General features: G+C 46.6%; 1 protein-coding gene across 2 annotated transcripts in view; it reads left to right on the plus strand.

Moving 5' to 3' along the window:
• The window catches only part of RECQL5 (RecQ like helicase 5), a 669,413-nt gene that overhangs the window by 297,588 nt on the left and 347,687 nt on the right, over positions 1-24,138 (plus strand). The window lies entirely within an intron of this gene.

Consider the following 24,138-nt stretch of genomic DNA (forward strand, 5'->3'; position numbering starts at 1 on the left):
GCCTACAGCACTAGAACCATACATTGGTACATCGTGCTTTTGTATCGTCTCATCTACGCAACTGCATCTCTATACTCAACTAACTTTGATTTGTGGCCATGGTTTGTGCCCTGGAACAAATGTGCCCGTTTCTCACATCTCGTTGAATATTAAAGTCGGTGTTTTCTTGCAATGCAAGTAGTGTGGAAAATGAGTTCACTCGCAGACACGGAGTAATGGAGTGAGCACCGTCTGCAGTATCTGCACACTACCCGGCTAGGAGTGGGGTTTTCCCACTCTCTTCTGCACTTGTGGCATTCCCCAAGAGTAAGAAGTTATGCAGCTTGACCATTCACTTTGCTCAGGCAAGTCCTGACAGCCCGGTTGGGATTTTTCTTTGGCGGACTCATTCCAGCACCTGTCGCGCGCGAGGCAGGGGTGGTCCGAGTGCAACTTGCCTGGGCTGGGGCTGCTGCCAGCCAGTACCGCAGGGGTGAATGAGCACAGCTCTGTGCAGCGACAGTGGCAGCGCTGCGAGGCGGGCGCTAGCATTTTAAAGGAGAACGCTGCTCAAACGCATATTAGTTTTTAGAGACAAAGCGGAAAGAAACTCGGAAAAGCATTCATATTTTCAGAGAGCGTGTTCCTCCCACTTGTGCCACTTGGTCCACTTGGTCAGAGCTGGACTGTAAAATATTAGCATGCACGGGAAGCAGTCTGAACCGCATGTGTACCGGCCCACTAATGACAGCTGGTTTAAATAGGAAGTAAAATGGCGCTCGACGCACTGACCTTTCAATATGACTTTCAAGTTGAGAACACAGAGGCGCCTAACAGCTTTAGTATGTCGCCGATTCTAAGCGCTGTTAAGCTTCATATTTATTATCTATGCGTTTTGGCTTGCATGGATGTCGAAAGCCCAATAACACCGTAACTCCGCGTACACGACCCGAGGTCACCTCGTTGTGCTGATAAATGCACTTAAAAACTTGACTCGCATACACGGGAGGATAATTCGGAACACATAGGATTCAAGTTTGTAACTGGCTTTTAAAGTTGTCAGCCATTTTAGCAATGTTTGTTGTGACTGTAGTCTTCATCGTGTGTGTATTGGACAGGTGTGTGGTCTGTGGGACACACCCCAGCATAGTGCATGTCATTGGTTTCTCTCTTGCACCTGCCACACTTTTGTGGTAAGTGAATTTTGTAAAGGAGTTAAGACCCAAGCGTGAATAAAATTCCACTTATTTCCGAACCATCGCCAAAATAGTTTTATCAGATACCGATTGTCTTTAAGTTATAATTTTAGAATATTTGCTTACTGTTTTTTTTGATGTAGCGCTTCTTATCACATTTTTGATTTGCAATACAATAGGTCTCGCATTTACACGAGTTTAAGCTCTTGGCATTGTAAACAACAATACCATTTAGTTATGTTTTAAAAACGAAAACAAAAATAAAAGGCATTGTCGTTTGCAATGTCAATAGCTCAAACTCGCGTAAATGGGAGACCTATTGCATTGCAAATGCTTGTTCTTTTTCTTCGGAAGCTCATAACAGTGAAAACATCACTCATCTGTCACCATCCATGTTCCTAGTAGTAGCTGTAATGATGACGGAACATGAGGTTCAAGAACTTGATTGTAAACCACCATCATGAAGCGATACAATCTCGCATATCAATAGCCTAATAGGGTCACTGTTCTTAAAAATTGAAACTTTACATGACAAATTGGCATGACTGTACCTATTTTTAATCTATTTTTTGCTTATAAGCATAAATAACGTGACCCCAGAAAAGCTATGGGATGACAGTAAAAAAGCATTAGATCAAAGTGTGGAACAGGGGGGACACGACACATTTAATTGACCTCATTACAAAATGTTTATTAGAGTAAAATATGTTGCAGTTATTAACACAGTATAATGAGGTATTAAATTATTGTATTGCACCATTTGCGCTGCGCATCATGAGCGTTTGAGGCAGCTCTTCGGTGCCTGGTTGTTGTGAGTTAATAGAATGGTCTCTGTGGGGAAAAATGTGGTGTCATGATTGAGGTTCGGTGGAGTTTTCCATATATGCTGAGGTGAACTTTTTGTTGTACTTAAACACGTTGTTTGTGTAATCCTGGCTGAAATTTAAATGGAAGCCAGTCCTGAGGGCATAAAAAGAGCCTGTGATCTTGCAATGAAACCTGACCATATTTTAAGCATTTAGCAAGGCATCTAGAGATGAGGGACATGTGGTGGGCGTTTGTTCTAGGTTAGTTGAGTTTTTCTAATAGTTTAGTGAGCGCAAGCCATCTAGTGACGCTCCACATCTGATTTATATGCTTTTAACAACACGGGGTAGTGCATGACGGTGAGACTCAATGACTCAGTGGATTACCAGAGCGCAGGAACTCCAGGATCACATACTGCAAATGCTGTGCCGAGCATGAACTGATCCAGGAAGCTCTTGTATCTGGAATCCCTATCCCTGTCAGTCATTCAGAAAGGGTCACCAACACTGTGCATCGCTGCATCAGGCTCGAAGACCGAAATCCATCCCAGCGCACGAGTCCCCCCCCCCCCCCCCCTCGCCAGGCAGCTGCCACACTCGGGTGCAGCACTTACCTTGATTCCTAGTCCCAGAGCATTGCGCCATCTCACACCACCAGCCTGATTCTAGGAGCAATGCCGCTGGCGCGCCGAAGCCTGAAAGCTGTGGTGACCTGTCCACCTTTATTTTCAACTGTGCTTTGACATTTAATATTGATTATCCATCTGAGAGCACTTCACCCGCTGACCTGCCTACCTCAGGAAGGCTCCGTTATGGATGCCCTGCTCCCTATAGTCCACGAGTCAAGGTGCGTCTGAACGGGGCCTGGCAGGTTTCAGGGCAGTAGTCACACAGCATGCATATGAGTACTCCTCTAGAAGACTGTTCAATTAGTAACAGCAAAGGTTTCTCGCAGGCACTTAAACATTCTACTCATGCCAGTATTGCATTGAAATGTTTACTCCGAGATCATAAATGATTGCAAAAGTGTAAGCGTGAGACAGTATCAGGGATGACTAAGAATTTATTTCGGGTTAGGATTCGCCACAAATGAAGTGCTACCTTTTTTTGTTTTTGTTTTAGTTTCTCTTTTTCCCCATTTGGGAACGCATATCTCTTTCATGACCTTGATTACACAGCTAAAAGGGATATTAGAACATTGGCATGTTGAGAGCGCCCTTGAAGACAGTAGAGTGGCTCTGGGCTTGTAGCGCCTGGTATAAGCCCGGAGCTTCAACATTCCAATGTTTGTCTTCCTGTTTCTGTCTTTTTAATTTAGAACATTCTACCCTTAGGTGGGTGGAATGTTCTAATAGCCTTATAGTCCTTCTGCCTCGGCTATACTGGTTGTTAAAGGCCCTCTCCCTCGTTATAGGTACCCTCCTGTGGCTCAGGCCTATAACTTGGGCTCAGGGCATTTAAGAACCGGTATAGCCCTCGTCAGCAGGCTGTAAGGCTATATTGTATTGTATCTGCTTAAAGAAAGTAATGTGGCATGATGGTGTGAGGTAAAATCAAAGGGTATTTAAAAAACAAAGTAGAGATTGAGCAATTGGGTCACGCATTTCAGTGGTTGCCTGGAGGTAGTCCGCCGTGGCCTATTCCGACATTGTAGCCAGTCAGGTAAGCATATTCGGTCTAGTGATTGTATGGAGCCAACCCACTCCCCATTTTAACACTGGATGTGTTACCTATGCTTGAGAGCGGTCCCTCTCTCCATTCAAACACTGGTTGTATTACTCATGTTGGGGCTATCCTGTCCTGTCCAGTGGTGGTTTGAAGCCGTCAGTCTCTCAATTCCTACACTGGCTCCATAGCCAGTCCGCGGTGACATGGGATTGTCTGTCTCCGTATTGTGACACTGGGTATGTTGCTAGGTTTGAATAGTGCGCCCAGCCAGTAGTGGTACTGTTACGGAGAAAAGACTGCACGCAGCCAACCGCAGGGAGGCGTGGTTGTAGGGAGGGAGGTTTATATATATATTTGTTATTTTATGAGATCTCACAGCAACATTTACAACGTTACGTTCATGTGCTGTTTATAGGCCCTTTTTGCCGTGCTTTTACTTTAGGTTGCTCTGGCACATGTGCTTGATTCAGATGCTTCTATGTTTCACTGTTTTAATGGGCACTGCTATTTCCAGCAGCATTGCCTCGTGCAATGTGAACATTCGTACCTACTAATTAAGGTCCGCGTAGTACTTTGTAGTTTTTGAAACTTCAGGCTGAAATTAGTGCAAAATCAGGCAGCCTCGTTGGTCTATTACAGGGGACTGCAACCTTTTCTGTAATAGGAGCCACTTATGATGAATGAAAATCCTCCTGAGCTACTAATAATATTAGTGCTGTTATAGAGACCACATCAGACAAGATAACATTAGTAGCCACCCCATTCAAGATTACTAGCCATGATCATCTCAGTGCATCAGGCACGGTAGCCAGCTGTAATGTAAAAAAGGCTTTCTCTTTTGAGAATGCTCATATATAGATAATACATAATAGCTATAGCTTGAATGCCCTTGGCACCTAGGTAATACTATTCGTAAGCTTAAACTATGTTTTGGGAATGCAAATACTTTTCTCCAAAAATCAGCTTATGAGTTCAGAAAATACTCACTTGTTTGTCTTAAACACAATTTCCAATTTTGCTATACATAGATTTATTCAGCCAAGCAAAAGTTTCTAAATTAGTCAACTGGGCTGGTCAGAGAAGAGCTACTAGCTGGTAGGGGAGAGCTACTAGTAGCTCCGAAGCTACTCGTTGGAGAAGCCTGGTCTATTATCCGCCACGACACTGTCACACTAAGTCTCTGATGAAAAAGCTTCACTGGCTTCCAGTGGTTCAGAAGACAGTCTTTAAAACAACATGCACTATTTTAAAGGCTCTTCATGGCAAAAGTCCTTTCTTTGTATCTTCTAGAATGCAGCGCTACACCCCCACTCGCCATCTTAGGTCAGCTCACCACAATTTACTCACTCTGCCAAGAAGCAAAAGGAAAAGGTTAGGAGGGGTGAGATATTCCGCATTAGTCCCCCCTCACCGGGAACACACCCCCCCTTACATCAGATCATCCTCCAATTATGTGAGTTTCAGGAAACTATTAAAAACCTGGTTGTTTCGACAAGCTAATGTCTAACCATGTTGCTAGTTGTTGTGTGAATGTGCGCTGTACAAGATTTCTATACAATAACATAACATTGAAGTCTGTGAACATAATGCGGGTTGCCCCAAAGAAATTAGAGCTTTATTCTCATGTCCGTGATCTGGCGAAGCGTGGTTGTAGTTTCAAAGAAACCTGATTTTACTTCCTTCACTCCTTTTCAAGGTCTTCGTCACTTCCTCTGTCCGCGCTGCTACGGAGCTACGCTGCTGCAAGGAATGCAATTCATTTGATAATGTTTTATTGCCCTCACCAAAATAATACAGTTTTCAAATCGGAACTATGAATAGTGTTTTTCTACACGCGGTGGCATGTGCATTAACATTAGTATCTGCTCATTTTTGACCTGTTCTGATTTTATCATCTTGATTCCGGTTTCGATGTCTTATGTTGTCACGTCAGCAAACTATTCTTCCCCCTTTTCTGCCATTTAACCATTTTCACCCACACGGTTTGTATCTTTTCTTAATCTCTGTTTTGTTGGGGGTTGTCTTTTACTTCTCCAGATCTTGTTTTTCTGCCATTCCTCAGATTTCCCGTTCACACGGGGAAATGGCTCAATGTATGATGCAATCTAAACGTGGGTTCGTGTTCAGTATGTTTTTTATGGCATAATTTGTTTGTAGTTCTTTTCTTGCAAGGCTCTCGACCTACTTGAAGCTTACTGAGGTACTGGAAATGTTGCAAAGGTAGGCATGGTGTGTGGTTTCTTTTCTTCAAGGATCTCTTTGCTGCAGTGAAAATTCTTTTTACTGTTTAATATTTTTGGCAAACCATGCTTTTCTTTTGGGACCATACACTATAGTATCCTTCGAGGATGTCTAGTTCTTCTTGCAGGGGTAACAGCATGCATTCTAAATCATCAACCCAAATGACAGTTCAGGTTTAGGTCTGGCATTAGCCAAGACTTTTTAATGTTACTCAATTGATACATATAAAGTACTTACTTTTTTGCACTTTAGCCAGCCTTCTTCATCCATTGGCCTAGTAGCATTTTTATTTCATCCAATACAGCATGGGACAGTAGGACAGCCCACTTTAGTCATTAGATAACTTCACCTTGAGTGACAGCATTCTGCTCTTTCACAAGCAGCACATCCTTACTCAAAGAACGTCTTTCAATGCCAGGTACCTCTCTGTGGCAGTGTATGCTTATTGAGACCAAAAATAATTTTTTCTTTTAGCCAATTTTATGTATACTTAAACGAAGGCCAGCAGCTCCTCCAACAATAACGTTTCACAAAAACCTTGTCAGAACAAGTAGTGATAAAAAACAGTAGACTGGCACCCAATGCCTGATCGATTGTCTTTTTTGCCCAGAGGTCTCCAACCGGTCAGTCGCGAGCTACTGGTATCTTGCTGACACCTTGTGAGTAGCAGTAGTGGTCCGTGTTTGGGACGAGTGGCCGGGCAGGCAAGGGGGATGGTGGAAGGGGGAGGAGGGGTCATAGGGGTCGCGAAGGGAGGGGGGCAAAATAAAAAATAATTAAAAACTTACCTTCAGCCAACCGCATCCGCTCCTCTGCTCTGCTACTTCAGAAAGGCACAGGCTCCCAGAATGCCCTGCGGCCACTCCTGAAGCTGCTTTCAAATGAGAGCAGCTTCAGGATTGGCCTGAGTGCCCTTGATTGGTACTCCAGGACACACTGGCAGTCTGTGCATGCTCTCTCCAACCTCAGCAATGCAGCTGGGGTTGGAGAGAGGTTGACTGCGCATGATGGCTTGGCTGGCCGGCCAAACTATCATGCACAGTGAAGGGAGTGCACTACCACTCCCACTCTCCTCCCCTCAGTGCCGTCACCCTCCAGGCCCCACACCCAAGACCTGGCAGGAAAGGAGTAATTAAACAACAAGATTGTTGTCTTATTTCCCTTTCCTAAACATTTTTTGGGGGTGACGCTCTTCTGCCATAGCGAAGGAGCCGCCGCTGGTGAGTAGCTCACGGCCCCAACATCCATTTTAGTGGCCCTTTTTGCCCTGCAGCAGCTGCTCACAGTGCCTGAATTGAGCTTAGCTGCTGAGGGGGGCGGGTGGAAAGGGGTATGCCAGTGCAAGAAGGCAGGCACAAGCAATATCAGATTGCTCATCAGTAACTGTGGCGCTTCAAACCCGCGTGGAAGGAGCAGCTGCCTTTACCCCTGAGCATTATTACAAGGCCCAGGAATCAGGTTGGCGTTTGTTTTGTTTTAGCAGCATAGCACAGCGTGGTGTGGTGCTTGGCATAAGGTTCCTGACTCCTATTTGTGGCCAACTTGTGAGAGGTCATCTATTTATTAAAAAATAATCCCTGTGAAACTTTCCTTTTATTGGTGAAATGAGAAAAATGTAAGATGCACATGGTACTTAACTTTTTTTTATGTATTTTCTATAAAAAAAAAAGAAAAAAGATGCCTGTGACTAGCTGCTTTAATTTAATGATGAAATATATTTTAATGTAAAGCAGGCTGTCATGTAAAGAAATGAACATGAAAAATGAATTTGCAGGCTATTCTGCCGTACTGTTTCAACTAAATGTCTCTATTCTCCATTGAACTCCTCCCTCCCTCCCCTCCAAGCAATAAGTTGACACTACGCACCCCCGGTTTAAAATGTTTCTATTGCGGGTAACACTGTGTGATGTAGAGTGCACTTGGTTTATAGGCTGATAGGCCTCACTTGCCTGTAGTCCCACCCCAGGATCCACAGGCACCGGTTTCAATTCCAGCAGGACCTAATTTGCCGGTCATCTTTACAAGGTCCATAACATGTGTTGTGTCCTGTAATCATTATTTAAAGAGTTTTATATAGCGCTCGCTAGACCCGGAGGTATCCGAGCGCTTTACATGAGGAATATTGTTACAAAAGAACAAGGTTACAAAGTTTCATGAGTTATTAGAGAAAAACATAGAATGGAGAAAAAACAGCGTTTACATAAGTACAGCCGTTTATAGAGCAAATTAGAAAACATAGAAAACAAGTCATCTGGGGCAAAGATGGTAGAGAGGGAAGAAGTACAAGGGATACAATAACGGATCAAGTCAGGGAGATAGGACATGGAGAAGAGAACTTCGAGGGGTACCAAAAAAGTTGGATAAGGGAGTCGAACAAACCGGAGAAGGTCCAGGGATAAACAGCCAGTGCCGGACTTCTTCACTGAGGCGGGTAGCAAACTAGAAAAGGAAGGGGAGAAAAGGAGGGAGCGGAAGGGTGCTACACAGTGCCAAACAAGAAGAGAGGGGTGAAGCAGACTCGGAGGGGGTTGACATAGGGCAAAGGTCACTTCTGCAGCACAGGTCACTGAACCCACGGTATGAATCAGTCCTGGGGGACTGTCGAGAGCCACAAGATGGAGGATCAGACACAAGGACTCCCAAAATTTTCGGAAACAAGATGTTAGATTGTTGGAAGACAGTCCGAACCAAAAGCCAATATTGAAAACCTGCCCTAGAAACGGGGCTGAATGGACGCCAAGCAACGATGAATACAGTGTTCCAGTTTTTTTCCTGTCCGGAAGGCAGTAGCAGGGCCCAGGAAGGTGTTAATTTCCCCAACTCAAGAAGAACAAGCATTGGCATAGCCAATAGGTATCGCTTTTGGGACCTTATAAGTATTTAGTTATGCAGCATGGTATCCTTGGTGCAACAACATCAACTGTTGCATGGCTAAACACTTATAAGGTCCCAAAGGCGAGGCCTATTGGCTATGCCAATGCTTGTTTTTTGTTTTGTTTACTCTTTAGCCATTCTGCATAGCATTGCTAAAAACCATTGATAAAGTCAAAAGGTCCCAGAGGCAAGACCTATTGGCTTTGCTAATGTTTTTATTTATTATTTGTTTTTAGCCAAGTCGCTTTTAAACATGACTTGGTTCTGTCCATGACTCTTTTAGACTTTGTAAGCATAGGCTTATGGTTGTATTATGTTAAACTGAGCCTTTTATCTATTTCAATAAAAAGTATCACAACCTTTTTGTTTTTTGCTTCCAATGTTCTGCTTTCCATTGATAGTGACAGTATAAGATGATTTGCCTGCAGTCCCTAAAGCAAACAATCCTTGACAAAGCCAATATGGCTCACCTTTGTGACCTGATGTATTTGCCAATGTTTTTAACTATGCACTGGTGTGCAGCATGTAAAAAATAAAAAAAAATCTATGATGCGGCTGCCAACATCATTTTGTAGGTGCGCATACCATGCATGTGCTTGCCTACAAAATGATGTGAAAGCAAAAGCATTTCTTTTTTTAAAACGACCCGGGTAGTGGAAGTAACACGGGGGTAGGGTTGACTGCGAAGCAACCCGGGGAGGGTTGCAGGTGAATCCAATACAATGCAAAAGCAACGGGCGGGGAGGGATAAAGTGGAAGACTAAAAGCAACACAGAGATTGGGGTGGAAAGGAACATCAAGTGCGTTTAAGAGGGGGGTTGGGGGTGGGGGTGGGACATAGCTGCCAAGTTTCCCATATCCATGCTTGATGTTCTGCTTCAGTCCAGATTTTTTCCCCTATGCATCTTGGGACTTGTAGTCCTACTTTATAATAGAATAAAGAAGAATACAAGTCCCAGAATTTTCTGCATATAACCTGGACTTTGGCAGCACATTGTGCATGGACCTGGGAAACATGGCATGACGAGAAGCTATGGTGAGAATCACACGAGTGAGCGCAAGAGGTAGGAGGGCGGGGCGAAGCAATCTGGTAACGGAGAAAAAGGGGCGCAGTAGAGAGATATACACAGGGGAGGTGGCACTAATGGAGTGCTTACTACCAAAGAAACAAGAGCGCAAACAAACATCTATTTATTTACTTTTGCTATAATCGCGGCACCCGCGCTTTACTTTTAACATTAAAAGTAAAGCGTGGGTGCCGCAATTATAGCAAAAGTAAACAAATAGTTTTTTTTCCCAAAGTCTTTAGTTTTGCAGCAATCGCGTTGCGTGCATGAGGCTGACGAGGGAGTGGGAGAAGGTAGGGGGTAGCGGAGGGGATTAACGAAAACTGAAAGTGATCAAAGACATCGCACGGCGAGAAAGGCAGATGCCAGCTGTGCACGTCGTGCGCGCTTGCGCGCGTAACAGACTGCTGGTGGCCTGCAAAAGCCTGTGGTGGGTAGCACTTTGGAACCTGTTTACTAAATGTCTTGCCAGAGCAGAGCATGTGCTGGCTCAGGCGAGACATGAAAAAACAAGCTCAGGGGTGATTAGATCGTAGTGCCGCAGGACTCCATCAGCTGCATCCATGCTGGGGGAAACCAATACTCGCTTGTCCCAATCGCTAATCTGGAAGGCGAAGCAGGGGGTCAGGCCACTGAGGTTAACCCCGGGAAAGGCAGGAGGCGGCCGGAGGGTAGAACCCCAGCCATCTCCTCCATAGCCACCCAGGCATCTCTATTAGGCATCTGCATCTCGGACTTGCAACAGTCATAGGCAGATCCCCGGTGCGTCGTCGGTAGGCGGGGCAAAAAGGAGACGGTGAGACAAAGGAAAGTGCGCCCAAAGTCCGGCTGGGTAGGTGACAGCCGAGGAGGAGATCCGCAGCCAGTTTTCCCTATAGCTACCCAAGGTAGCTCCACCGGTCACTGGTCACAACGCTAAGTCTCCACGGTCAGTGGCAAACAAACGGTTCCACAGAGGTTACAGAGGCAGGTCTCAAGTTAAGACCTGGGAAATAGGCAAAATATGAGGACCTCAGAAGCCCAGGTGAGTGAAAAAGGTCCACGGAGGGGGAAGATTCCGGGGGATTTAGGCCAAAAAGGCAATCCCTAGCCGTGGAGCTCCCAGCCGGAGCTCCTCACCTAATCATAGCACCCGTTATTCAAGCGCCTGGGTGCAGTCTGTTTTTTGAGTCGGCCATATGAATAGCCATGCAGTTATGTTTCAACTACGTGTATTCTGAGAGATTTTTGTCTCAACTTCTACTAGGTGTCTTAACATCTACTAGGACGGCGTGGCATTTGGGAACCTTTCTCCGTTTTAGAATGCTGTTTCATTTGATGGATCACAGTGTGGTACCACTGGCATTGTTTGTTTTTGAAAAACATCCAAGGCGTTATCTTGGCAAGAGCAGGGCGTATATGGAGGCTCTCAATGACAGGATATATGTAGCATGTCAGGCAGAGGGCATCTGCAGCTCCCTTGGAGGTCAGGAAGAAAGCTTAGTGCAGCCCTGCCTTGAAGGTACTGTATACAAACAGCCGACGACAGCTCTTCCTGGACCGTGATGCACATTGTACTAGGCTGTTGTGGCTATTCCACCGAATAGCAATGCACAATATACCACAGTGCCAGATTGTGATGCATTTTGTGCCACAGTTTTGTATCTCTCTGACCAGTGCACATTATTTATTTATTTATTCAGTGTTTTGTATAGCGTGAACTAGACCCCGTAGGGTATCCGAACGCTTCACTGTACAGGACATGATAACTTTTTCAGTGCAATAATCTGTGTAGCAATTGACATGTTAAAGTACAATTCAAAACTGTCTCAGCCACTTCTCTTGATAAATACTATAACACATTCACAGTAAGTAAGACTAGAGGAACCATGTCGTCAGGGGAAACAATATTCTGTATACTGAATTACATATTATGGTACAATTCAAAGTTGTCACAGCCGATTTTCTTGATAAATATTTTAGCACATTTACAGTGTGTGAGACTAGAGGAACCCTTTCATCAGTGGAAACAAGAACCTGTTATGAACAAATGAAATTAGTTCTTCGCAAAAAGCGCTTGTGACTTTAAGCTAGCGGATTTAGACGAGTCTTATGGGGTAGTTCTGTCATGGTTACGGTAGGTATTTGCTCATTGGAAATGTGAGAAGTTGACCTGGTATATGCTGTCCACTAGTTATAGTGGGCACCTTGCACCAGTCCAAACGACCCTTATTGAGGATTAGGTTAAAGACAACCTTTATTGAAAGCTATCCTAGTGGTAGCTATGGAGAGCAGCCTTCAGGTTAAGTCTCGAAGGAATGTAAAGCAGCTTGGTTTACCAGATTATAACCTCCTGAATGACCAAATGAAAGGAGAACTACACAAGGTATGTATATGTGTGTGTATATATATATCTCTATATATATATATATATCTCTATATATATATATATATATATATATATATATATATATATATATATATATATATATATAGATATGTATTTATTTCTAAACACTCTCTACTAACCTCTTTATGAGATTAGAGAACAAGGCACACCATATTACAGTACTAGAACGATCGTAAATAGCACAATACACAGTGGGCCCCAGGGTGAGACCAAACCATATATTAAGAAAGTGGTATAACAACCACAACTTGACTAGACACAGTGCCTAGAGCACATAGAATCGCTGGGACCCCAAGGAACCACCCAAGGTAGTGACACAAGGGACCCACGGGGGACGCGTGCAGTGTGAGAACACAGCTGCGAGCTCCATACAATCCTATGGGAAAGTCGCGTTTCGAATTTTAAACATTAAGGACACTTAGGAGAGGACTTTGAGCAAACCTTTTCAAACTTAGAAGGTTCTAAGGCCAGCATCCCTGTGAGCACCGGAGTACTCGTGTTCCCTAACCCAGGGAAGCCGGGTGCATAGGTGTCAAATGGTGTCGGGAATCTTCGTTGTTTTCAATGGAGTGATGCTGTAAAGTGCTGCTGCCGGGAAGAGGGGAAGTGTCTGGTGTGATCCAAGTCTGGATCGGAGCTGAGAAGAACCTGAGCAGAGGCGAAAGAGTCTGGGCCACTTCAGGGTGACCAGGGGCACCAGTAGACCAATGCCCACCAATGTCGGGTGTTTCAGGTGAGATGAGGGGAAGCTTGACTCTGCAGCCACGGGGACCAGGAGATGTCGACGATGACCAAAGTCCACAGGCGAGCTGTCCCTCGAAGGATGTCGAGTGCTGGCGGGGGGAGGGGGGTGGTCAGTGTCCGGATTGGAGACCAACAAGCCTTGGCAACTGCAACCCACGCGATTAGAAAAAAATGCTTCAGTGCGGACCAGTGTGGACCAGCAAGGTCCTGGGGACTCCCCGAGCGATGGAGAGTCAGGGCACGTCTGGAGCAATCAGGAAAGCCCACTGAAAGTTAAAGTTCCCTTCTCGGGGACCTACAGGTCGACGGACCAGGGATCGTGAAGGTACCTCAAGAGGAATCACAAACTACCAGCCCACAGAACACTCGTGGAGTGTAGGCCGGTAATGTTCGGCAGAATCATTGCTCGGGTCTGGACTACAAGTAGCCCACAGCACAGCGTCGGGGATCGCCAAAAAGCATATGCTACTACAAATCTGCACGGTGTCCAGGGGTACGGGTTTCACGGTCCCCATGAGGGTTGCGGGTCTCAGGTTTGCTGAGAGCACTGGTCGGCCTCAGGGAAGCTTGGGAACCCACCTCCTGTGTTGCAAAATCTTAGGAGTCCTTCAGGAGCTGCCTAGATGCAAACCGGTCAGATGCATTTCAGGCGCCTGCCGTGCAGGGGAGTAACTCCTTAACTCCAAGGGAGATTCTTCATCATCCAACGTAGTGTGGATAGCTGAAGTACTTGGTTTCTGTAGCAGAGTTTCGTACAGGTAAATCTAAAGTCCTGTAGCCAGGGGTTCCTACTTTATACCCAAGGAAGGGGTGGGACAAACTCTGGGGACCCACCTATGGGAGGGTCAGGACAGAGGGGTTGCTACACCCATGTCCTTTGTCCAGTTTCGCGCCAGAGCAGGAGCTGATAGCCCCTGCAACCGGTTTGAGCTGGACTATGCACAGGGACACCAAATGTGCCCCCAGTGCAGACATGAGTGCACCCACCCAGCCCCAATACACTAAAGCCTGTCTAGGAGGTGGTCACACCTACCTGTGACAGGAAACCTATTGTCTAGCCGTCCCCTGCAGGAGTTTCCTCCAGCAGCAGGAGGGCAGACTTGGCTGGCAGCTTCCATTTTGTGATGCCAGGGTTTGTAAAGCTGGTACCGTGTGTACCGGTGTTGTCATATTTCTTCCTCTAGTAGGGTGGAGTCATACCTCCCACACCAGTTACTGGTGTAGAGGTATGATTCCAAGGTGTTTGACACCAAACACGACATGTTTCCATGCAGCCGTTTTAAAGATAGCGTTTACTGCGAGGTTATAATGCACTTAAGTATATATGGTTGGCTGCATCACAAACTACTCCGGAATATAGGTTCCGAAAGCTGCAGAGGGCATGCATGGGCACCCTCTCATATAAAACCCAGCGCCCTGCCTTTAGTATTGATAAGGCCTGCCATAGGGTGACTGATAGGTTTATATGTGCAGTGATTAGGATAGATATAGTGAACCTATATCTCAGTAAGGGGTGCATGCACCACCTTACACAGGCTGCTGTAGCAGACCTGTTGTGCCATTTTGAATGGTCTCCCAGGGGTGGCATAATACATGCTGCAGCCCCTGAGAGGCTTCTGTGGTACCTACGCCCTAGGTACATAGTATACCATATACTAGGGACTTAAAAGGGTACCCCAGAATCCAATCTGGAGTGTACATAAAGTACATGCAATCAATTTATAGGAGAAAGCAGCTAGGCTGGGGTCCTGGATAGCAGGAGCCCAGCCAGTCTAAGTCGAAAACAGTGAAACATCAGCAAAAAGTGGGGGTAACTTTAAGAAGCAGATCTTGGTTTCTTTCTTAAATCTTGCGTGGTTTGGTAACCTTCTGTTGCCTGGAGGTAGCGAATTCCATATTCTCGGTGAAGCACCTGAGAACGCTCTGTCATAAGTTTTTTTGGGGGGTGAAATCGGTGGCTTCAGCACTAGGTCTCTGGCGCTCCTGGCTTCTTTGCTTCCCCCGAAATCTCATATCTTGGTGACTGGAAGTGTAGAGCTTTGTGTGTTATACACGCCAGTTTGAGCTGAATTCTGGCTTCATAAGGTAGCCAATTTAGCACTTTCCAGTGAGGAGAGATATGGTCGAATTTTTTTTTAACCTGTTATGAGCCTTGTTGCTGCGTTGAGGCATGCTTTTTGAGGGGCTGTTGCAATTTTGGGGAGCCCAGAAAGTGTTGTGCATCCGTATTCGATCCTCAAGATTACAAATGCCTGAACTGTCATTTTGAGGTCTGCCGCTTCGATGAGCGGTTTCAATTTCTTAATATAGCTCGGGTGAAATCTTGCATTTTTAGCCAACGTGTTGATGTGTGATTGCATGTTTACGCTTTGGTCTAGAGTGATATCTAGAGATTTGGTTGAATCTACGATGATCGGGGTGCAGTTAAGTGCGGTGATCAAATTGGTCCATTCTTTTATAATGGGTAGGCTTTTTGCGGGGGAAATTAGGAGGAATTCTGTTTTTTTTGCATTTAGTTTAAGCTGATTGCTTGTTAACCATTGCATCGTCACCCTTAAAGCCTTGTTCATCGTTCTGATCTCCTCCAAGGAGGAATTCTTAATGTACATCTGAGTGTCGTCAGCGTACATGTGGAAAAGGATGTTTGCATGGTGAAGTATATACGTTAGTGGTTCCACATATAAGTTGAAAAGTGAAGGGGAGAGGGTTGATCCTTGTGGGACCCCTATCTGAATAGGGGAGGATGTTGACACGTTATTATTCAGCAGAAATGTTTGTGATCTGTTCCTCATGTAGGACTTGAACCATTCAAAAACGCTCCCTGAAAGACCCATCCTGTTCTCCAGACGTTCTAGCAACATTTCGTGGTTAACTGTGTCGAACGCAGATGATAAATCAAGACGTATTAAAAGATATGCTTTGTTCTGGTCCAGAGAGAGTAGTGCGTCGTCAGCTACGTGCAGAATTGCTGTTTCCGTACTATGATTTGACCGAAGTCCTGATTGGCAATTGTCTAGTAGTTGGAAATTAGATATGTGCTGGCTTAGTTGTTGCTGAACACATTTTTCTATCACTTTGGCTAATAGGGGAATTTTGGATACTGGCCGAAAATTGCTATGTTCAGCGGGATTCTCTGTCGGTTTTTTTAATGATGGGAATGATCTCTCATTTTTAGACAGTCAGGCAAAGTTCCTTGAGACAGGGAAGTATTGATTATCGATGTCCAGCTGGGTATGATTTCCTGGTCAATGAACAGCACAAGTTTAGCCGTGAGTGGATTGTTGTAGTGATTGTTATGCTTAATGGCCGATAAGGTTTTAAGGATGTCGTTTTGGTCATATAGAATAAAAGTGGACCATTGAGCTTCGTTTTTGGGCATAGAATGGTTGGGCTTTTATGAAACACTTGGTTGTGAAGCCTCCCCTGAAGATGCTGCTGTCTTAAGCTCACATTCCAAAGACGTGGCCTTGGATGTAAAGTAGTTTGCAAATTCTTCACAGCTAATTTGAGATTTTGTTGATTCCAGTGCTGATTTGAAAGTTTTGTTTGACTGCTGTTTAACCAACTCAAAGAGTTTCCGAGGTCTGTTTATTGCGTTCTCCAATTCCCTTCTGAAGAATTCTTTTTTGGAATTCAGAATATTTTTATTGTATGTGTTTCTGGTTTTTCTTAGCAGTTTCAGTTGTGGGGATGATGGTAGTTGTCTCCATTTCCGTTATGCTAGTAACAATTTACATCTTTCTTCATTTAGTGTTCTGCTGAACCAGGATTTTTATCTTTGTCCGACATTCATTTTAGTTTTAACGGTGCTATATTGTCTATTATCTCTGACATCTTCGCATTGTAGTGCTCTGTGAGTTTGCTTGCGTTTGTCAAATTTCTGGGAAGGGGAAGATCCCTCCTTCACATAGAGGCTTGTTTCTCATTCTCCATGTTCTCTGTGGTCCTCACCCAATGTTTGGGTTTGATTGGTGAGTAGGTTTCTTCTTTAATACTCTAGGAATTTGGAAGGTTACTATGTGATGATTTTACCAGTCACAAGGCATGATTGAGGTTTATCTTTGGATATAATCCAGTCTAGCGTGGAGCTTTTACGTGCGTTGGAAGCTTGTACTAGGTTTTGATCTGCTAGGAAGTCTTTGATGATGTTTACCTGGCTGTCATTAGGATTGTTCCAGTGTAAGTTAAAGTCTCCTAGGAATATATCATTGGAGTGTGTGGAGGTGTTTGCTGTGATGATCTCCATTAAGTGGTTTATTAAAGGTTCATTCTTGCCTGGTGGGTGATAGAATGCATGGATCTTGCATCGCTGTTTCTCGATATTAACTGTTTAGAGTGCTAGGTATTCACATGAGCTAAGTGGGTCGACCGGCAATGGAGTAATCAAGAGCTCTGAGCGATGAATGACATTGTATTGCAGAGTTGCCACTCCTCCACCCGGTGGACAGACAGCATTGCTTCTCTGGGAATAATGCACGAGTTGCTTGGCCTTTAATACCTCACGATTATTTTCAGTGAGAAGAAGTTTTTCTCACTAAAGAAAAGGTTGTAGACCGGAGATAGCTTGTCTCCCCCCGAATTCTTAGATTATGAAGATGGCTTAGAACTGAAATTGGATGAAGTAGGAGCAAGTAATTTAGTAAATGCCAACGCTTGACAACATTATTAATAACTGAAGAATGTAATACATTAAATAACTTAACAATAAACGTTTTGAAAACTAAGATCATGTAGTTTAGTTGTCGAAAAACCAGGATCCATCCGGAACAACGAGGCCAGAGCCACGAGCTCCGGAAGCCCGCAATCCGAACAACGACTTTGCCTTAACCACGCATGTGCATGGCTAAGGAAAAGTCGGTCTAGTGTTCGGGCTGGGCGAGGAGAGAGGGGCATTGGAAAGGGGACACGGACAGGTAAGTGGGGTTTCAGGGTAGTTTTCAGGGGGTGGGGTTTTGGTGTAGTTTTCAAGGGTGGGGGTTTGAGGTAGCTTTTAGGGGTGGGGGGATTTGGGGTAGTTTTTAGGGGTGGGGGGTTTGTGGTAGTCTTTAGGGGTCATCTCAACCACAAGGCAGACTGCGTCCTCTGGCACCCTGTTAAATGATAGCCTTCGTTCAGAAAAAAAGGGCTGTAAATCCCTTGAAAGAGTTTGGAGGACGTTTTATGCTCCCATGGCCAAGTCTGAATATGTAGCGGCTTTGAAAAAATATCATGCCTCTTGTAAAGCTGCACGAGCAGACTACTATACAGAATTGATTAAAATCAATCATAGTATTTATAAAGCGCGCTACTTACCCATGAGGGTCTCAAGGCGCAGTGGGGGGGCGGGGGGTGCTGCTACTGCTCGAAAAGCCAGGTCTTGAGGAGTCTTCTGAAGGTGAGTAGGTCTTGGGTCTGCCATAGGTGGGTGGGAAGGGTGTTCCAGGTCTTGGCGGCGAGGTGGGAGAACGATCTGCCGCCGGTGGTCGCTCTTCGTATGCGGGGGACTAGGGCGAGGTCGGCGGAGCGTAGCTGGCGGGTGGGGGTGTAGAAGCTGAGTCGTCTGAGGTATGCTGGTCCGGTGTTGTGGAGTGCCTTGTGTCTGTGGGTGAGGACCTTGAAGGTTATCTTCTTCTTGACGGGGAGCCAGTGCAGGTCTCTCAGGTGGGGTGTGATGTGGCTGCGGCGAGGGATGTCGAGGATCAGGCGTGCAGAGGCGTTCTGGATGTGTTGAAGTTGTTTCAGGAGTTTGGCCGAGGCTCCTGCGTAGAGGGCGTTTCCGTAGTCCAACCTGCTGCTGACGAGGGCCTGGGTGACGGTTCTTCTCTTTTCGGTGAGGATCCACTTGTAGGTCTTGCGGAGCATGGGGAGGGTGTTGAAGCAGGAGGACGAGACGGCGTTGACCTGCTTAGTCATGGAGAGAGTGGAGTCGAGGATGAACCCTAGGTTGCGTGCGTGGTCGGTGGGTGTTGGTGCTGTTCCCAGTGCGGTCGGCCACCAGGAGTCATCTGAGGCCGAGAGGGTGGAGCCGAGGATGAGGACTTCCGTCTTGTCAGAGTTTAGCTTCAGTCGGCTGTTCTTCATCCACTCGGCGACGGCTTTCATTCCTTCGTGGAGGTTGGTTTTGGTGGTGTGGGGGTCCTTGGTGAGGGAGAGGATCAGCTGGGTGTCATCGGCGCAGGAGATGATGTTGAGGTCGTGCAGTCGGGCGACGTGGGCGAGCGGTGCCACGTAGATGTTAAACAGCGTTGGGCTGAGGGATGAGCCCTGGGGTATGCCGCAGATGATCTCGGTGGCTTCGGAGCGGAAAGGGGGGAGGCGGACGCTCCGTGTTCTGCCGGAGACGAAGGAGGTGGTCCAGTCCAGGGCCTTCTCTTGGATCCCGGGGTCGTGGAGGCGTGTGCGTAGTGCGCGGTGACAGACCGTGTCGAAGGCGGCAGACAGGCCCAGGAGGATGAGGGCCGTGGTTTCTCCGTTGTCGAGCAGGACCCTTGTTAGAACTGGGGGTCTCTAGTTGGCAGAGGTAGGTACCACTGTCCAAATAGGGACCCTTGCTTCTAGTCAGGGTAAGGGGGATACATTCTTTAGATAACCCCTGCTCACCCCCTTGGTAGCTTGGCACGAGCAGACAGGCTTATCAAAGGCAATGTGTAAAGTATTTGTACCAACACTCACAGTAACACAGTGAAAACACCACAAATGGACTCCACATCAGTTTAGAAAAATTAAAGTATTTAATCTAAACTAAACGAGACCAAAATGACAAAAATCCAACATACACAGTTCAAGAATATGATTTTTAAAGAGTTCTAGGGTTTGCGTCAAAATAATCCACAGTTGCATCACGTTTAGCCCAAAGTACCTGTAGAGGCGACAAAAGTTCCAAATGGAAGCTGCAAAAACAAGCGATGCATCACTCCTGAGACCATGGGGAAGCGATGCGACAGCCCCACTGCTCACAGCGGACGTGTTGCGACGAATCCGATCTATATGGGGAGGGAGGCGATACCTTGTATGGATTCCGATGCGCAGGGTCGGTAGGAAGCGTCTCGCACAGGCACAATGCGGCGATCTTCGGGGCGGCGACGGTCTCGGGTGCGGTGGCGAGGCGCGGCGTCGATCTCCTCTCGCGGCCCCTTGATGCAATGGCTCTGTGACGATGTTTGCAGCGACGTGATGCGGTCCGCAAGCAAGCGGTGCATCGATCCTACCCAGCGACGACAGGCTCTGCGACGATACTCGCAGCAACAGGAATCTTCCCGCACCGGGGCGATGCGCTCCGCAAGCGAACGATGCGTCGGCTCTTGCAGCGGCAACAGGTGCTGCGACTATCTTCGCGGCAACGGGAATTTTCTCGCACTGTCGACTATGCGCTCCGCAAGCGAGCGATGCGTGAAACTTGCAGATCTTCTTCTTTTCTTCTTGTCCTCTGAGGGTGGTGTTGGGGTCGGTGTGGATCTGGAAGTGCAGGTGTTCGGCGGTGCTGAGGGTGTCGTCGGTATTGGTCGAGACTCTGAGAGTGTTCCTGTGGATAATGGCGATTCCTCCTCCTATTCCGTTGGTGCTGTCCCTGCGGGAGATCTTGTAGCCGTCCGGGATGGCAATGGCGATGTCGGGTGCCGAGGAGGGGTTCAGCCAAGTCTCTGTCAGGAAGGCGATGTCTGGGGCGGTTGAGTCGAGAAGGTCCCAGGTTTCGAAGGCGTGTTTGCGTGCGAAGCGGGTGTTGAGGAGGATGCATCTGAGGTGGTTGGCTTCTTTCCTGGTCGGTGGGTTGGCGGGTCGGGTGCTGGTGAAGCTACAGTTCCGGCAGGAGAAGGGTCCTTGGATGCGCTTTGGGGCGGCCAGGCAGCAGGTGCGTAATCGTCCGGCGTTGAGTGCGTGGAGGGAACTGGAGTCGTAGTGGAGGCGGGCATCGTGGCGTTCGCAGGGGCCAGGGTGTTCTGGCACTGAGCGCGGTCCAGGCGCAGACTGGCTTGCCTTAGGCGCGACCGCGCCGCGGCCACCATTAGAAGGGGAGGTGGGAGGGAGGAGCAGCTGGGAGAAGGGAGCGGATGAAATGGAGCGGGGGGGGGGGCAGGGCCGCAGGGGACGCAGCGGCATGAAAGCGGGAATGGCGAAGGGTACAGAAGTGAAAAAGGGCACAGCAGAACAGAGGAATGAAGGAGGCGAACAACTGATACAATAAAAACAATAACAAAAACAGCCAAAAAACAATGCAAGCAAGCAAAACCTAATGCCTAACACTGGCCACCAGGGATGAGGCACAGGTGGTAGCCTGCGGGTGAAGGCGGGCCTCGAACACAGTCAGCAGTGGCAGCTGGGCTTAGGACACGGGCACAGTCAGGTGGAGCTGCACTGCGTGGGGAGCGACCTGCCTGCTTGGAGACAGGGTCAAGGGTCATAAAACGCTGTTTAAAGTAGTTAATCTGTCCGCAGCTAGCACGTTCACACTGTCCCCCTCCCTTTTTCAACAACAGTGTGACGAACTTGCCTCTTTTTTTCTAAACAAAGTTGTGCTAATTTATCGGCAACTAGAAGCAGATGCTGCTATGCTAGAGACACCGTCCACGTATTGGCACCACATCCAGTGGATAGTCCGCCCACAGCCAATTCAGTCAGGCCCTTGAAAATCAATGTCTGGCCTCTTCTGGATCTTGCACTATTGCAAACTTTACTGGCCACCATCAAGTCTGGCTCTGCTTGATCCCCTCCCACCATCTAAACTTCAATTGTTAGAGGGGCTTCCCTTACAGTAGTTCTGAATTTCCTTAATTCCTCCTTGATCACAGGTGTGGTACCTCAGAATTGAAAGCACGCTTTGGTACTCCCTCTGCTTAGAAAGAATGACCTCGACCCCAAGTGTTGGTCTAATTTTAGACCAATTTCACTTCTCTCCGGTTTTCTCCAAAATTCTGGAAAAACATGTTAACATCCACCTTTCTTCTTTTGTTACTGCTTACAACCTGCTGCATCCATCCCAGTCTGGGTTTAGGGCGGGTCATAGCACTGAATCTCCCCTACTTGGGGTCCCCGAACTCCTGAGGCAAGAACTAGACTCTGGTGAGACAGCCGCCCTTATCCTTCTGGATTTAAGTATGGCTTTTGATACAGTCTCACATTCCATTCTTTTGGATAGATAGGAGGCTTTAGGTATTGTTGCCACTGCTTGGAAATGGCGATCTTCTTTTCTGGAAAACTGAACTTTTCATGTCTCATCAGCTGACAACACCTCTTCGACCTTGACATTGATCTCGGTGGGTTCCACAGGGATCTATATTGAGCCCCCTGCTTTTTAACATTTACCTTCGCCCTTTGAAGGAAGTGATTGAAGAGTCCGGTCTCACTGTATTTTCATACGCGGATTACTTTCAGATTATTTTCTCACTATCTGATGCGCAAAACAAAGATCCTTCCCCTCTCAGGCAAAGCCTGCTCAACATGGCCCTCTGGATGAACAGAAACGCCCTTAAACTAAATGGTAACAAAACCGAAGTCCTAATCCTGGGTGATAATCCCGAACTTTGGGGAGTTAACCACTAGCCCGCCTTATTGGGGCCTCTACCTGCGCTGGTTGATAAGGCTAAGAATCTCGGCTTCATCATTGATAACCTGAAACCACAGGTCTCCAAGCTCACAGCCTCCTACTTTTTCATTATGAAATGGTTTAAGAAAATTCTCTGGCTGATTCCTTTAAGCTCCCAGAGACCAGTGCTACAGACTGGACTATGGGAATATACTGTTTCTGTGTGCTGATAAGGTCTTGATTCATCGCTTGCAAATTATCCAGAACACTGCCGCCCGCCTCCTTTTCCAGTTGCCGAGTCTCTCCCTTGCTCCACAAATTGCACAGGCTGAAGGTTGACAAAAGGATTAAATTCAAGGCCTCATACTACATGTTTCGAGCGAGACACGGCCTTGCCCCTTCTTATATCCAAGATCTGGTGTCTCTGTATGTCCCTTCCCGATCGCTGAGATCCGCCAACCTCGCACTGTTTACCATACCTAGGTTCCGCAGAGCTCGTGTTAAAGGGCGCTCTTTTTCTGTTTTAGGTCCTAAACTCTGGAACTCTCTTCCGGTAGCTTTTAGAAACTGACTCATTGCTTACTTTTTGTAAGAACTTAAAACCATGCTCTTTAACTGCCCTGTCTGATTCTGCCACCTGGCAATATTGCTATGCCTTTAGCTACTGTCTGCCTCTAGCACCGGGAGACTCTGTTGGGTAGCTGCACGCTCTATAAATCTTGTAAATAAATAAATATGGGGGTGGGGGGTTTGTGGTAGTTTTTAGGGGTGGCGGGGTTCAGGGTAGTTTTTACGGGTGGGGGATTGGGGAAGTTTTAAGGAGTGGGGGGTTCGGGGTAGTTTTCAAGGGTGGAGGGGGGGTTCAGGGTAATTCAGAAGTAGTACTTAGGGGTTGGGGTAGTTTTTTACGGGTGGGGGATTGGGGTCAATTTCAGGGGCACGGGGGTTTGGGGTCGTTTTCAGGGGTGGGGGGTTCAGCATAGTTTTTGGGGGGTGGGGTGTGGTGCGTGAAAATATTTAGAGAGAGGTTCTGGGTATTTTTAAAAGGGGGTTGTTTTGAGGGCTCAGGGAGAAAGAAGGGGGTCATATTTAGGGATTAGGGGAGGGCAGAGTTGTATTTAGGGCTCAAGGGAGGGGGTGGTAACCTTAGCCACCAATAGCTGTTTGCCATGCATGCCTTTAGCATGAAAACTCGTGGTAAAGGCAGGCGTGGTAAAGCAATTTGTGGTTAAGACATGGTCGTTATAGAGACCGCGTTGTTGAGGTATGCGGGGTAGAGTAACTCATTGTTCCGACATACAACCCAAAAAACCTTATTTTCAGTAGGAAACTGATTTCTACAATTTTAAACCGAACTAGCTACCTGTGTTTGGGTCTAATTGTAGATAACAAATTAAACTGGAATTTACATCGTGCCTTCCTTGCTTCGAAAAGTCAGGGAAAATCACTGCTGTCGAGAGGTTCAAATAAATATGTACACCGTTATGTGCCTCTCAATTGGTGTAACTGCTAACAAACCTCTTCCATAGGACTTCATAGCGCTCCCTCCTAAGAAAATACACTCCCTTCACATTAGGTTTATGCAATCAATTCACATGCTACTTATGCTAAGGTTTGGCATTCCCTATTGTAGAATACATCTAGAATCAATATAACATAGAATATGGATATGCTG

The sequence above is a fragment of the Triturus cristatus genome, chromosome 7 (assembly GCF_964204655.1).
Source record: "Triturus cristatus chromosome 7, aTriCri1.1, whole genome shotgun sequence".
Lineage (NCBI taxonomy): Eukaryota > Metazoa > Chordata > Amphibia > Caudata > Salamandridae > Triturus > Triturus cristatus.